General features: G+C 35.8%; 1 protein-coding gene and 1 long non-coding RNA gene across 5 annotated transcripts in view; both read right to left on the bottom strand.

The window, feature by feature from the left end:
- ci-zf(ubr)-5 (zinc finger protein) overlaps positions 1 to 11,291 on the bottom strand; it is a 62,713-nt gene that overhangs the window by 31,447 nt on the left and 19,975 nt on the right. The gene's annotated exons all lie outside the window — the stretch shown is intronic.
- On the bottom strand, positions 9,347 to 11,285 carry LOC113475802. Its single transcript, XR_003397582.1, has 2 exons — positions 9,892 to 11,285; positions 9,347 to 9,683 (listed from the first exon to the last, which is right to left on the bottom strand). It is a non-coding gene; the product is annotated as an uncharacterized LOC113475802 (long non-coding RNA).

Raw genomic sequence — 11,291 nt, 5'->3', positions numbered from 1 at the left:
ATTGTCGATTATCGTCAAAAAGTTAACAGCGAAATTGGCTGTTTAAGTGTCTGGTGGCGATGCAAATTGGTAGTTTTTAGGNTTGTAACGCGACATAATATTAATTTCTGTAAATCCACGTCAAATAGATTGTATTGGATCGTTTTTATAGGTTTTAACGGAGTCTGAGCCTTTTTAGAAAAAGCGCTTCGGATCGCAAAAGTTCGGTAACCGCTTACTGACCTTACTCCGACTTGCTGCTACTCTTTCCATACTATTTTTACTGTTTATATTGATTACTATTTTGTTAGAGGTATAAAAACAATAACAAATTCGATTTTGACTTTTATTAAACATTTTTGTCGCCATTTTTACCGAGAATTGCCTTCTTCGTGGAGTAATCTCGTCCATTGTTATGTCACAAACACGAAAAAGATAAACATAGACCAGCTAAGAATCACTGATTATACTTTCTGCATACCACTTAAGTTTTTTGCATGATCTCCGTTTAGCTAAACTAAGATCAAGCAAAAAGTTAAGTATACTTCTGCATACCTAAGTTTTTTGCATGATCTCCGTTTAGCTAAACTAAGATCAAGCAAAAAGTTAAGTATACTTCTGCATACCACCCTAAGTCATTAAGTTTTGCGGATGGCAAAAACAACGCCGAATGATTTTGAAGCTGGGCACAATGAAGGTACCTTCCGTGCTCTGCTGAGATACAGCATTCAGTCTGGCAATGAAATTTTGTTAGACCATGTTCGTAACTGCACTCGTAATGCTGATTACATGAGCAGCACCATACACAGAACAAGATTGTTGCAATGTGTGATGAAATAATTCCTTTAAGTTTGGTAAAGAAAATCAACTCCTCGGGGTTTTTTCGATTCTTGCCAACGAAACCACTGATGTTTCATGCCATGAACAATTTTCTCTGTGTGCTCGCTACGTCGATGAATCGGGGACTGGGGATTTGGTCATGAGAGAATATTTTCTCGGGTATGTTGCAGTTGAAGGTTTGACGGGTTCTTCTTTAGCCGAGGTTATACTCCACACATTACAACGGTATAATATTGATTGTGCATAGTTAAATGCGGTGCCAGTAACATGGCAGGCAAGTTTTCTTGAGTCCAAACCAAAATAATAGAACTGCACCCGCTAGCAGCTTGCACGCATTGCTCTTCACACGTGCTTAATCTGGTGTTGGGAAAATCAACTCAACTTCGTCCGATACGTACGTCAGCTGTTACGCGTCATAATTTTTTAAAATTCAAGTCCCAAACCAGTTGTACCTTGGCCAAGCAATTGAAGGTTTTGTTCCGCAATCTCGACGGTCAAAGTTGCGTACTCTCTGTGTGAAACACGTTGGGTTGATGAACGACACGATGTCATTTTGTTTGTTGAGATGCTGTCTCCAGTTTTGCACGCTCTTGGGGAATTGGAAACATGTGGCGTAACAGGTGTACAAGATAAAGCTAAGGAATTTCGATTTTCAATTCGAAACATTGAATTTTTAGTGTCAATAAATACAATGGAATTTGTACTTGCGGTTACCCTGGGCTTGTCGCTATCACGCTTGACTGCACAAACAGAACTGCGCGGAAATCAGAATCTTTGTTTACTACAACATACACATTTTAGTAGTCGGTCGGTGGATATAATATATTCATTTAAAGTTAATTAGAGCTCCCGAACAGGATTGGAATGCATAATGTAAGCAATTATTATTGGTACAAAAGACAAATGTTTTTATATTGTGCATATTTTTTTTGTAATTGGTAGATTGCAGGGGCGTGTATCCAGGAATTTAAAAAGGGTCCGCAAGTTTTTGCTTAGAAAATAATGGACGCGTATAAAAAACGTAACATAATCCATAAAAACATGCAATGTAACATAAAGAATATAACGCACACACGGGTAAGATTGGTTTTAAACTACAATACGTCGACTTGTTTCTGATTGTAACGCAATGCGTGATCACAATCAGGGCTCAGTATTACGTAACAAAAACAACATTGTGTCACATAACAAACGATTTTTATCCGGAATAAGTGTTACAAACTCCCATGAAACTTAATTTTATAAAAAATGAAAGTATTTATTTAATTTTATAAAAAATGAAAAGTATTTATTTAATAAGCGAAATATCGATCGTTAAGAAAATGCCACCAAAGAAGAACATCCGTAGACAGGCAGCCATCTCGTCCTTTTTTTCTCCGTCTGAAAACGCCAGCAGTACATAAAACAAAACTGCGAAATCGTGTGAGGTATCGTCGATAAAGAAACACTCGCCTATTCCTCTCTTATATTAGTGCACGCGTCCGCCTATTGAATTAAATTTTAAACATAAAAATGCGACCAAATTAATTTTGGCGCGTGTCCGTTAACGAACGTAACATGCGCCTTTGTACGGCACTGGACTGTTAAAAAATAATCTATTTATCCATTAATTTGTTGCAGATCTATTTTGGTCAAAGTCTGTCTATGAGCCCATCAGCAGACGTTTCATCAAAGCGTAAAAGAATATCCGACTTGTTTGAATTTTCAGCGATTTATGGAGGAATCCAGGGGTGTTACAGCGATTTATGGATGAATCCAGGGGTGGTATACTCGGCTACCGACTAAACTAGTCGGTCGCACAATAGTTACCGCGTTTTTTTAGTCGGCCGACTAAAATTTAGTCGGTGGTTTTTCACATTTAGTCGGCCGACTAATTTCGGTGCATTACTCATTTTAGTCGGTAAAATCGGCCGACTAAAATTTTAGTCGGGCGACTAAAAAAGCAAAATCAAATTTAGGCGGCGACTAGTTTAGTCGGTAGCCGAGTATGCCATCCCAGGGCGGCTGCAAAATCTTCTGTTCCTGTTGAATTTTCAGCGATTGAAACGGACACTGAATTAGAAAATATGTTTAAAAAAATTTCGGTAGTTTTTAAAAAATTAAACATTAGCTTTGTCATTTTGCTAAAATGTTTAAGCACCTTTTTCTGTAGAGCTTTCACAAGTGGCTTCTAATGTTCAAAAAAGCACTCTAACCCAGTCGGAAATTATGTATCAGTTATCCTCGGGACAGCTACATAGTTTCTCTACTTACCTTTGGTTGAAGAACCGATAAAAACTAGGAGATAACCATATGTGCGAATTTGGCCCAGGTGGTTACAAGCCATGTTTGGTATTTTACTGCTTGTTTGGGAAAAACTTATGTAAAAGTAATTCATTTACTCCACCTCAGTTCCACGTGTTGCGCATGTAACATTTCGGCTAATTACACCACCTACTAATAAAAAAAAAATAGAATTCCGTACTAATTTATTTTTTTAAATATTAAAATAAAAATATAAATTAAACAACCCCCCCCAAAAAAATTTTTTTAAACTGACGAAGTGTTTAATTATCTTGCGGTTGCCTTGTCCTTACTTGCTGATATCTAGATTCTTTGATCTAAGCATTTTCGCGCAATTATTTGTAGTTGTCCTCCTGCTGTGCGCGCTGAGGCGTAACAATGGAAATGGCGCCACGCGGGAATTCGTTCAAACGTTGGAAGCGATAAGAGGAACGCCGGTCAACTTTCAGTTAGATTAGTTTTGTAACAATTTATCTGTATAATATGAGTAGTGGAGTAACATAGAATTTGTGTAGAAAGACGAATACGTGGTTACTTTTCAGCTTCAGTATTTGTATATATATGAATGAATGAATGGAAATTTATTTTGGTATTTTACTGCTTGTTTGGGAAAAACTTATGTAAAAGTAATTCATTTACTCCACCTCAGTTCCACGTGTTGCGCATGTAACATTTCGGCTATAATTCGGTACACCACCTACTAATAAAAAAAAAATAGAATTCCGTACTAATTTATTTTTTTAAATATTAAAATAAAAATATAAATTAAACAACCCCCCCCAAAAAAATTTTTTTAAACTGACGAAGTGTTTAATTATCTTGCGGTTGCCTTGTCCTTACTTGCTGATATCTAGATTCTTTGATCTAAGCATTTTCGCGCAATTATTTGTAGTTGTCCTCCTGCTGTGCGCGCTGAGGCGTAACAATGGAAATGGCGCCACGCGGGAATTCGTTCAAACGTTGGAAGCGATAAGAGGAACGCCGGTCAACTTTCAGTTAGATTAGTTTTGTAACAATTTATCTGTATAATATGAGTAGTGGAGTAACATAGAATTTGTGTAGAAAGACGAATACGTGGTTACTTTTCAGCTTCAGTATTTGTATATATATGAATGAATGAAATTTATTTCGTCTCTTCGGTCACGATAGCGAAGAACAAGAGAGTTGACAAAAGCGAAAAGACAGGTAGTAACGGTAAAACAACAGTTGTGTTAAAACACGCTTATTGATAAAAAAGAAAGAAATATTGTTTTGGATAAAAGGCGTAAAGATTGGAGCATGATGAAAAAACAAAACCCCCAAAAAGAAATTCCACCAAAGTTTACAATAAACAATTTCGAGTGCACACTTATGTAGGATTTAGAATCAAGTGCATTACATTAATACACATAAAATATAGTACTTTGTATTTGCACTATTGATGTACATATAGAAATTCGAACTAAAGGATTTGTATTAACATTTTAAAATAGACTAATAATTAGTTTTTCCTACCGCGTTGTTCTTTTAAAAACAATGCCTCGTTTTAAAAGTAAGCGTACAAATTATAAACGACTGTCAGAACTTGGGCGTTCACATTTGATATGTGAGAAGAAAACAGCAGATGTTATTGCCATCAACAGCAGCCCCACCACCATTGGTTGTCAATGATTCACATTTATCAAGCAGTGTAGTAGTTCATCTGATTACTCTTTGTGTGACATTGAATCGTCATCGAGTCCGAACTCCTTTGTTTATCAAGAAAAGGTCAGTGATAAAGAAACAACGATAGGTTTATCGTGTCAGGAGTCTGTAGTTTTAAACACAGAAAATGTTCTACGCCAAGAGAAAACTATAGATATGACTAGCAGCTCAATAAAGGAGGTGATAAAATTTTGGGCTTTGAATGAACCTAGTATGCGAAAGTCTTCACTTACAAATTTATTAAAACTAATACATCCATTCCACAATGAGCTTCCAAAATCCTCCAAAACATTGTTACCTTGTCTAAAATTAGAATATAATGCAATGGGGAAAGGAGAGAGTATGTTCATTTTCCTAACTGGATATCTGCTTTGAAAAGTGTATTATTAACGCGTTTCCTAATTGATGAAGTTCCCAGTTAATTATCAGGTTATCGTTAACATTGATGGTTTACCACTTTTTACTCACTCGCCGGACTACAAGCTTACCCTATCCTCATTTGTCTACAGTATTGCTATGCGACCAATATGTGTTGGTGTTTATTGCACTAACAAATGAAATAACAGAGAAATGCCGGACCTGGCCGTTTTTCTAAAGGATTTTAAGAGGAACCATCCGAGCTTTTATCTGACTCTTTATGAAAAAATCGCTTGCTCAGCAATATTCCTTGTCAGGATTGGGAACGGGACGCAAAGCAACCAAGAAAAGCTTTAAAGACCACAGGCTTCATAACATTTTACTTGGTAAATTGCATTTTTTTATATTTAGGTCGATTTATGGTACTGTATACTTGACTCGCATTGACTGACAATTACGCAATTGAAGTTACATTTAGTACTTTTTTCTTTTAAAGCTGTACTGCCAAGGGCGTAGCCAGCCTAAAAGTTTGGTGGGGGCCAAATGTTTTACGGTTGTATTTTAAGTTTGAAAAACCTCCACGGTTGTATTTTAAGTTTGAAAAACCTCCAAATTACAACACAAAACACGGAAAGGCGTACTGTGAATGGCATTTATTTTTCACAATTACGCCGCATGAAAACACAACGATCTACAACTACATTTAAAACTCCATTCGTTGCCTAATTTGTTTTTCTTAGCTAGACTGTTTATTACGAAATAGTATGGATTCACACGTAAGTTTATCCATCATAATAGCGATTGTTTGACCTAGCAACTAATTACGACATAATAGCATTTCACACGGCGATTATTTGCGTCATAATAGGGACTGGCACCTCATCATTTAGCATGTGTAAGAAATTTAAAAACAGGCTTAAATGTTTTCTTATTTTTTCTTTTAATTTGTAAAAAGATCTGGAACCGGATCGAGATCCCCCATTTGAACATCACTGTTTAGCACATTTAGCATGTGTAAGAAATTTAAAAACAGGCTTAAATGTTTTCTTATTTTTTCTTTTAATTTGAAAAAAGATCTGGAACCGGATCGAGATCCCCCATTTGAACATCACTGTTTAGCACGTGTAACACTTTTTCACCAATAACATTACTCTAAAACTCAAAATTTGGGGGGGGCATGCTTGGCGACGCCCATGTGTACTGCCACCACACCACAAAGACTTTTAATGCATCAATTCTGAGGCAAGAAGTTACAAGTGTACTACAAGGTGTGTGTGACTGGGAGGGTGGTCGAGACGCACGGAAATCAAAAGTGTTGAATTCAGAACTTTCAGATAATTTAGACAACACTGAGCAAGTGGTTACTGTTACTGGTGTCAGTTCATCATCAGAATCGAAAGGTTCGGACAGCGAAAAACTGTTTCTGAACAATTGATTTAACTGTAACATATTTTCACTTCTCTATTTGTTTTTGTTTCGCTGTACATAAATAATTTTTTCCCTGAAAAATGGCGATTTTATCCTTTAAATGTTGTAGATATATAGTCGAAACATCGTAGATTTACTTCGATAATTAAGCCGTTATATCATGCCTGGGCCAAGACATATTTCATATCACATATCCGTGCTTATTTAACCGATCTTATCCCGAACATCTGCATTTGGCCATTGCATGGGCCGAGTATACGCCTTGTAAATTCTGGGATAATTTTTCGACTGGGTAACGGAAGCAAAATACTACAGGTAAATTTAGCTGGAAGTTCCACATCGCCGATGTCTCATGTCCTCTTGGAGCCGATTTTTTACGAGCTTATTCGTTGATGCACCATGTGTGTTGAATTGTGAACTGCATTTGAACTTGTCAGCAGGTAAATTTAGCTGGAAGTTCCACATCACCGATGTCTCATGTCCTCTTGGAGCCGATTTTTTACGAGCTTATTTGTTGATGCACCATGTGTGTTGAATTGTGAACTTACAAACGTGTGTTTTATTTACGCTATTCCCAAATCTTTACAGATACATTGATGAAAACGCACTAGCATCGGACTCTTTTACAGATGTTACCTCATTTATATTCCATCATATCTATTATCTACACAATCACCCAACAAAAAATGTAAAGCATTGTAATAATGCTTCCTCAATTCCCACTGATTATGTCACTCGAGTTGGTTGTACTGTGTTCAAAGTGCGCAGCAGTGAGAGTTTGCTAGAATATGAGGTTTATTTTGAATCTTAATCAGAATTTCGAAGATGTTCTTGCCCTGACTTTAAGAAATGTTTTTTAACTTGCAAACATAGGTTTGCTGTATTCACAATAAATATGACGATGTTTCTTGGAAATCACTTCCAAAATGGTATTGAGACTCTGTTTATATCACTCTTGGCAAATTATGTTATAAAAACTAGTGATTTTAACTCCTGAAACAATCGGATATTGATTATCAAGATAACCAAGAGAGGATACCAAATGAACCTATCACAGCGGTTACTGAAGTTAAAAGTAATGGGGAAAGAGAACAATCCAAATGTGACGAACCTTTCAAAACAATTATTATTGAAATATTGGACAGCATGAATACTCTAAAAGATAAACTGTATGACGTGCACTCCCATAAAGCATCGGTTCATGCAAAAGAAAAATTTGGACAAGTTTTGTAAACATTAAGAAGGTGTAAGAGTACTGGAACCTCAAATTCGAGAAATATGCCTTCAACATTTGTGTGAACTGCCAAGAAAATTTCCAAAAACGAACAAGTTTAAATTCAGGCATGGTACTGTGGCTGCTGAGGTCATGTCAGCTTTGCATACAGTGTTCTGAAACCTCAAATTCTTATCAAGTTAAAAAAAAAGAGAAATATGCCTTCAACATTTGTGTATGATGAACTGCCAAGAAAATTCCCAAAAACAAACAAGAATTGTGGCGGCTGTCAGCTTTGCATGCAGTTACCCAGTTGGAACCTCCAAGTGACGTTGGTGTATTTCGTAAAAAGACAAAGCGGGTTGCAGCAGGAAATAGTCATGCTGAAAAAAAGTCTGCCATGCAAAGTTATTAAAAAATCCATCACAAACGAAGAAATTCTGCCATGCAGAGTTGTTCAAAAATTCATCACAGACAAATTACAACATGGCCCGTATTCTGTAACATACTTTCAACTGTTATCCCTAGAATTGAAATTAATGCCTGAACAAATACAAAAAATACACGTCTATGACAAACAGTTTCGGGTTGGTTGGCTGTATGATGAAATAATCAACAGTTTTCTCAGTTGCTTGTGCAGAGATAATGCACATATCATATCATCTACTGATTCTGCAGTGGCACAAATGATGGAACGTGGTAACTGTCATTAAAACGTTTGTGGACAAATGTAAATCTAAGCAAGAAGGAATTTATCTTTATTCCGTGGAACCTAAATGGGTGTTACTGGCAGTAGACATTAAAAGATAAATTTGGTATCCAAATCACATCAGTCGACACAATGACAACAAAGCGGAAGCATCAGAGTGACTACATGTGCTGTGGACCACTGATCTGCATGTATGCAAAGTGGCTTTGTGAAGGAAAATCATTGCTAAAGCCAATTACTGGAATCCAGAGAACTCATTCTTCGTATAATTATCAAAAAACACACCACTTGGTATTAATATATGTGGTTCATGCAGGAGACAATGATAGAGGAACCAATAGTTGGGTTCAATGTACAAAATCCCAACAGTGGTTTCCTACGAAATGTGTTGGAGTGAACATGATGCAAGCAAAGATAAATACAACATTCTGGTTGCCCATAAATAAAGTAGAACTAATAATGTGGTATCAAAATCACCTTACAAGACTTCTGTCCAAGATAAACCGTCATATGATACAATGCTTACAACATACACTGTGTTTCCTGTATGACCCGGCCAATGCTTATTATTCAAGCATATGCTATAACAGCAACATACACTGTGTGTCTTGTAAGACCCTGCCAATTCTGAATATATTACGTATCGGAACATTATGGCATTGCCGAGGTTGGTTAATAACATCTCCATTGTTTTTTTCCCACCATGGCATTGCGAAAGTTCTCCGGTGAAAACCTAACGATCACGCATACAAAGCGACCTCATGGGTGCGTGGTGGAACAGCTGACAATTGAATTTTAAACTAACATTTAAACTACTATTTTAGTTTTCTATAACATAATATTGAATGCCAACATTTTATATAAAATTTATTGTCTTTAAACAGCCACAACCTCTGCCGCCGCGACGTCCTCCGCAGCCTCGACAACCGCGGCTGCCCCTATGACCTCCTCTGCTCTTCCCTAAATGTGTGAAAAAAGGAGTAAAACTGGAACAATATATAAATACCAATAAATACATACCACCTCTGCTGCCCTCTCCTGCGCTTTATAAACTGAAAAAATGTACATATAAAAAATGAATCGGGATAATGAATGTTTGGAACTTACATCTTCAAATGGCAGCCATCTGCAAAGTAAAGTGATAAAGCCTATCACAACACACCTTCTGTAGGGGGGGTTATCCTCTTTTTTCTGTAAAACATAAAGGTTGTAACAAACCTAAAACACTAACTTCGATTAGAAGTTACTTTTACATTCTTGCTTTAGTTTTTAAATTGAAATGATTATAATAAATTATCTCTTTCACCTTTGCAAAAATTTAAAACGGTGAATATTTTTTTATGGTTTTTATTTATTGAGGGGTTAAACTAACAATAAAAGTCAGAGTCAACAAGCTTACCCCCTTTCACCGCCTGTTTCTTCATCTAAAAACGGTTATAATAAATTATCTTTCACCTTCGCAAAAATTTAAAACGGTGAAAAGGGATAAATCTGTAAAAAATCATTTTTTTATGGTTTTTATTCATTGAGTTAAACTAACATTTGCAAATTATTCCTAATCTTTTATCCCTAGTTCCATGTTTATGGGTTAAATACATAATAAATATCTTTTCTAAATCTTCCAAACATTCCATTTGCAAAATTAGTCACTAATCTTTTATCCCTAGCTTCATAACTACAGTTTCTAAATCTTCCATAGCTCTAAAACTATGATCTAGTGAAAACATACTTGCTGTGCCAAAAAAGGACAACAATTTCGAATTTGATTGTGAAACAATTAATATGTACATATATTTGAAATTAGCAGTGTAACATTAGCTTATAAAATTAATCTATATGTATATATATATATATAAATATTTGAAATTAGCAGTGTAACATTAGCTTATAAAATATTGATTGTTTTTAAAAATTTCACGTATCTTTTTTATTCTAATCAGTTTAGCCCCTATTCACAAAACAATGTAAAAGCAGACAGCCAAAACTTTAGTTCTATTAAAATAACATTAAACAACAGATATGCTCCAGGGCCATGTCGAATTCACTCTAAACAACAAATATGCTCAAAACTGAATATAGCTAAACCACAAGCTGCTTTAAAATTGCGCAAATACATTGAAACGCTCGACGACCTCATAGACATCTCTAACTACGTTATATAAAGGGGATTTTCGATAAGTTTGTAGGCTGAGTGTTTAACCTGATGGGTCAGTAGTTGGAAATAGACTTTCTTCTTTATTTTGAAGTTTATAAACTTTGTCATTTTTTTCTTCTTTAAAAGCTGTATCTAATTTTCCCAATAATTGCACAATTTTCATTGTGAAGATCTTCCGTTGTTAATTGTGACACTGCCTTTTGTACTTTTCATTTCCTTCAGACTGTCCAATTAAACAATTCTCTTCAGACTGTCCAATTAAACAAATTCAAGTGAGCAGTTGCCACATTTGAGAATAAGGAGAGGAGCCAACATTAGGAGTGGTCTTTTTTGATATGATCCTCTGCTACCAATGTTGGAAGTCTTTATCCAGTTTAAGTAACAGTAGTCTTTAACTGTTCCTAAATATTATTATACTAGATTGGAAGTCTATATATCCAGTCACAGTCTTCGGCTGTTACTAATTAGAAGTCTTGTATCAAAAGCTTATTCAAATTGAAGTTTACAGCACACCATGCACAATTCAAGTAAAAAGTCTATTTCCAATCACTGCCACCATAGACACCTTAAATGTAATAGACTGAACTCGCCCGGTTATCTGTTTGGTAAATTTTTACTATTAGAACGAGGTCGCACTTTCCTAT

Source organism: Ciona intestinalis, chromosome 2 (genome assembly GCF_000224145.3).
Source record: "Ciona intestinalis chromosome 2, KH, whole genome shotgun sequence".
Taxonomy (NCBI): domain Eukaryota; kingdom Metazoa; phylum Chordata; class Ascidiacea; order Phlebobranchia; family Cionidae; genus Ciona; species Ciona intestinalis.
This window is presented reverse-complemented; position numbering and strand designations above follow the sequence as displayed.